We start from the raw sequence: 6,000 nt of genomic DNA, 5'->3' as shown, positions 1-6,000 counted from the left end.
GAAGTGACAGTGCAGGTTATTTTTATAAAGAAATCTTCAAACACATAGCACGTGGATTCATAATGAAATTTAATGAGAGAATCATGTTGAGCTTGTTTTGAATCTTCTTTACACTGCATTGGATCATCTTTGATTCCATCATACTTTATACTTTATTGTTGCCAAACAATTGGTACTAGAACGTACAATCATCACAGCGATATTTGATTCTGTGCTTCACATGCCCTGGATTACAAATATTAACTACTATAAATATTAAAAATAGTTAAAATTAGTAAATATCAAAAATTTAAATTATAAATCATAAATAGAAAATAGAAAAATGGGAAGTAAGGTAGTGCAAAAAAACCGAGAGGCAGGTCCGGATATTTGGAGGGTACGGGCCAGATCCGAGTCAGGATCCATTCAGCAGTCTTATCACAGTTGGAAAGAAGCTGTTCCCAAATCTGGCCATACAAGTATTCAACCTCTTGAGCCTTCTCCCGGAGGGAAGAGGGACGAAAAGTCTGTTGGCTGGGTGGGTCATGTCCTTGATTGTCCTGGCAGCACTGCTCCGACAGCATGCGGTGTAAAGTCAGTCCACGGATGGAAGATTGGTTTGTGTGGTGTGATGTGCTGCGCTGTGTTCACGATCTTCTGCAGTTTCTTTCGGTCTTGGACAGGACAACTTCCATACCAGGTTGTGATGCACCCTAGAAGAATGCTTTCTACGGTGCATCTATAAAAATTAGTGAGGGTTTTAGTGGACAGGCCAAATTTCTTTAGTTTTCTCAGGAAGTAAAGGCGCTGGTGGGCCTTCTTTTCAGTGAACTCTGCTTGGTTGGACCAAGTCAGGTAATTTGTGATATTGACCCCGAGGAACTTAAAGCTTTTGACCTGTTCCACTTGCGCACCACCGATGTAAATTTGGTCGTGCGGTCCGCTACTCCTTCTGAAGTCAACAACCAATTCCTTCGTCTTGCTGACGTTGAGGGATAGGTTATTGTCTTCGCACCATGCCACCAGTTTCTTAATTTCCTCTCTGTACTTAAACTCATCATTACCCGAGATACGGCCTACAATTGTTACATCATTACAGAAAGACCATGGAAACATTACTCAAGTTATTCCAAAGCTCAGATCATGCCAATCAGAGAACACTAAAAAGTCTGACAATCTTAGAAAAAAACTAAATAGTAACTTGATAGCAGTCTTTATGATTATATAAAAAAAGTTTGAGGTAGATCAATATGCTTCTGTGTTGTAATTATTAGGTAATGTGTAAAGTTGCTAAATTTGGCTGTCCTTGGGGCTAATCGGGTTTTATGTTGCTTCAGTATGGGGAATTTTAACCTTCATCTTGAAGCTTGCTAGTTCTTAACCAAAATATTGAGGTTTTTGCACAGTACTTAGGAGTTTCCGCACATAATTTATGTACTTTCTTCAGAGCAACATTCCATTTGTATCACTCGGAAGATGTGAAACCTGTCTTGTTTTTCATAATATGTTCCACATCCCAAATGGATCTTGGATCCAACCAGAGCAGAATTAAATAATGTTATATCAAACCTGTTTTTATTGCTTGAGGAAAAAAGGATATTTGAATATCAAGACCTCAGACTTGGCACAAAATGCATGGTTTGCCAGGAAGCAGCGAACCCTGCCCACCTGCATGCTTCTAAGAGCAGGACTTTCCACAGCTGTCAATCTCTAGGCTCTGGAAAAATACCTATAAAGTTGTCTTCAAAACTATCTTCAGATTCATTGTAAGGATTCAACATCAGCATGCTTTCCTAGGTCTATGTCCTCAACACAGAGATGTTAGTTGGCCATGTTGAGCTGGCTATGTCACTTGCCTGCCCAACACTAGACTCTTGAAACACATACTTCACCAAGCTCAGTGGGAGGTCTGACAAAGGAAAACATTCAAGAATATGCTCAAAACCTATTCCACAAAGTGCAACATTCCCACTGACTCCTGGAAGCCTCTAGTGGCCCATGCGAATGCTCACAGGAACATTCAGAATGATATTGTAAAGCTGGAAGGCTATGCATCAGGAGCACGCAGAGGCCCTCTGTAAGCAGCAGAAGGAATGCACCATATTATAAATAACCTCTTGTCTACACCATCAGCCAGCTCCTGTCCTATCTTTAATAAAGTTCATGGTTCACTCAATGGAAATCGCAAATCCCACAAAATCAGAGTGGAAGCATCCTTAACCCGGAAATTAAGGAGAAGAGGATTTTGTTCTAGTAGTCCACAACTCTTGCCATATCCAAAAGAAAGGTATAGGTGGAGTCAGGAAGTGATTTCCTCATAATAAGTTACCCAGCCTTTATGGTCTTATTTTCCTCCACCCTATGGTGCGGGGGGGGGGGCGGGGGGGGAACGTTGACTCAGACCATGAGAGGCCTGCGTCGGGCACAAGGCGCAGATTGGAAGTCTGTGTGGGGCGCCACTCCTCGCACAGACTAGAGCAATGTGTGATTAAGTGCCTTGCTCAAGGGCACAAACACGCTGCCACAGCTGAGGCTCGAACTAGTGACCTTGAGGTAACTAGACGAACGCCTTAACCACTTGGCCACGTGCCCTATAAACTAACTATCAACTTAAAGAATCCTTAATTGTATGGACAATGCAAACTATCCTAGTAAATATAATTGCTAATAATAGAAAGTTCAAAGTTAATTTATTAACAAAGTACATATATGTCACCATATTCAAACCTGAGATTCATTTTTTTGTGGGCATACTCAATAAATCATAATCAAACAATAACCAGAATAGAAGTAATGAAAGACCCCACCAAATGGATTTTCAACCAATGTGCAAAAGGCAATAAACTGCAAAAAACTAATAATAAATAAGTAATAAATGTCAATAACATGAGATAAAGAGTCCTTGAGAATGAGGCCATAGGTTGTGGGAACATTTCTGTGATGGGGCAAGTGAAGTTATCTCCTTTGATTCAAGAGCCTGGTGGCTGAGGAGTAACAACTATTCCTGAACCTGAGGGTGTGAGTCTTGAGACTCCTGTACCTTGTTCCTGATGGCAGAAACAAGAAGAGAGCACCTTGGTAGTGGGGCGCTGTGATGATGATGGATGCTGCTTCCCTGCGACAATGCTCCATGCTGATGTGCCCAGTGGTGGGGAGGGCTTTACATGTGATGGACTGGGCCCTATCCACTACTTTTGTAGGATTTTCTGTTCAGGAGCATACCAAGCTGTGATATAGACTGTCAACATACTCTCCACCACACATCTTTAGAAGTTTGTCAAAGTTTTAAATGTCTTGCCAAATCTTTGTGAACTATTAAGCAGGTAGAAGTGCCAGATCCAACATCTGATCATTCAGAAATCCTCTGGGTAGGCATCTAATTCACTCACCAATTCAGGATGTAAGCTGGGGCTTTGTGCTACAGCCAAAAGTCATGAGTGCAGGCTGGGGTGAAGACTATAGGCTGGATGTGTGATTGCAACCAGGGCTGGGGTCTGGAACACCAAGAGTCAGGAACATGGGCAGGTATGCTGCCAGACCTGGGTCCAGAGTGCTTGTATATTTCCCACCCCTTTTAACCCACCCAATTCACTGGGCAATTTACTCGTTGTTGTGGCTATCCCTTGAGGTCGAGGATGATGGTCTTCGTTCGGAAGTAGTGGCCCAGAGAGTGAAGACACCTGTGCGTGTATTTGTTTAACATGTATTTGATGTTGCACTCCAAGAAGCACACGATGCTTCACAAATCAACCAACTGATTCCAATGGCATGGAAACCACGACGATTGGAGCTGATGGATTTGTTGCAGCCTTCATCTGCCTTCACATCCTCTGAGTTTGAAGTAACCTCGTCCGCCTGTTCCACCGTTGAGGTCTTGGTTGGATTGTTCTTTGTCAGGTACCTCACTCTCGACCTTACCGCCATGGGTGACCCTACCAGGAGCATAGCTCCAGACGGCATTGCTCTTGGGATCACAGGACCACACAAGCTTCTCCACCACGACAAGGTGACAATCCATGGAGAAGGCAATTTACTATACAGCTAGATAGCATGTGAAGTAAAAGCTTGCTTGGATATCTTAGAGGGATGATGTCCAATAATCCCGAAAATTGGTTAATCCACCACTACTGAAGTTCTGAAAGTGCTGAATTATCAGACAAAGTCACTATCCTTTCAGAAGTGAGGTGCCAGAATCAAAATGGTCTATGTGAGGTTTAATCACTGGCAAGATCCATTGGGTCAGCATAGAGTGGGGGAAAGTATATTGGCAAAACTAGAACATATTAATTCAGAAATTTGACTAGAGAATTATTCTGATTTGCTAAAGGAAAATGTCACAGTGATCAACTGGGAGAATATTCAGAAATGTACAGAGGAAATGCAGCATCTTATCCAACAAAGGGCTAAAACCATGACGGTGGTTAGTGGAGTTGAAATACCAAGTAATAATAAAAAGCTATGGCAGGGAAATGAGGTTCTCCTTTGGTGATGAGAATAGCAAATCCTTTCTCTGTGGTGATTTTATATCAGTGAATTATTTAGTTTTCTTTCAGACCAGACAAATTGTTCCAAAAACTACGGCTTTTGCATTCACCACAGACTATTGTCACTGGATAACATTAGATCATCTTCAGAGGTTTTAGAACTTTATGTATGGTATGACATCTTCTGCGTCGGAGCTATTTGAAAACATTTTTCTGATAGAATAGCACCAAATGTTTTCTGAAATCTGGTCCTGAAAAATGAAGTGTTGTTGTTAAGTCCTGTGCAATCACTTCAGTGTATCTCTTTACTTTGGTTCATTTTATTTTGAAAGATTGATGTTATTACAAATATGTCACACAATGCACACCGCTGTAATTTGTAAGATATAGTAATGGAAGTAACAAGAATGCCACTAATAGTCTATTGGGTATTTCTTTAATGGAGCCACTTTTTCCCATTCTGTTTTCCTGAGTTTTCTTAACTCCTCCATTATTTCCTCAAAGCCAACCTTTCTGACAATAGATGTTTCTATTGTTAATCATTTGGGGGTGGGAATGGGGAAGTGTTTTTCATCCATTTTAATGTGGCCGCCGTTAGTTATGCATTCTCTGACTAACCTCTCTGCCACTTTTCGTTTGTTAATATCCTCAATACAATCCTTAATTCTGGCAGTCATGCAACTGACCGCTTGGCCCCTGAACAACCGCTCCTGTTTTTATTTGAGCAAGAAGCTTTTGATCCTTAACAGGCTGTTGTTTATGCTATTGGCCTCAAATCCTGTGGGTGAGTTTCCACCTCGACATCAAAGGTACCATTCATCCCGCCTTTACATGAAAGACCGAAACATCTTCCGGTTCTAATGAAGGTTCGCAGACCTGAAATATTGACTTTCCAGATGCTGCCTGGCCTGCTGATTTTTTTCCAGCATTTATTATTTTATTCCGGATTTCAAGCATCTGTGGTTTTTTTCTCATCTCTGAGATGTCGATTTAACTATTTCATTATGGTGCCCCAATCGCCGGGTTTGTTTTTTGTTCGATTCTCCATTCGTCTCTTCCTGTTTCATTCATCCAGGTTGCAAAACTGGGACCCGTGGCATAAAGGTTAATTACACGCTTGCTTTCCGAGAATTTAGAGCAGACATTCACGGAGCCTGAAATCCTCGCATTCACACCCGTGGAGAAATGCTGGTTGCGTGTGGGCTGAAGAATCTAAGCCTGGAACCTGGTTGCGTGCCCCGAGAAGCTTCTTAGCATTAGCGTGGTAATGAGTGATTGAAAACTCACAGCTCAGTGAAATCCAACCTCTGCCTGCAAGAACAGTGTTGAAAGTCAAGCCAGCGCACAAGTACCTGAGAGTTTTGGGCCGCTGGTTCAAAAGGAAAACAACACAATGCATAACTGCGAATGGCCGCCCACATCAAAATTTTATGTAAAAGGAAAGGGGGTTGAAATCAGTACCAAACTTCTTGTGTACAAAATGTCAAAAATTGTAACATTCCAGCCAGCTACCCGTAAACTGCAGTTCATGTAAATA

This window comes from Mobula hypostoma, chromosome 6 (assembly GCF_963921235.1).
Source record: "Mobula hypostoma chromosome 6, sMobHyp1.1, whole genome shotgun sequence".
In the NCBI taxonomy this organism is placed as follows: Eukaryota; Metazoa; Chordata; class Chondrichthyes; order Myliobatiformes; family Myliobatidae; genus Mobula; species Mobula hypostoma.
The sequence above is the reverse complement of the archived record's forward strand: the minus strand, read 5'-3'. Positions refer to the sequence as shown.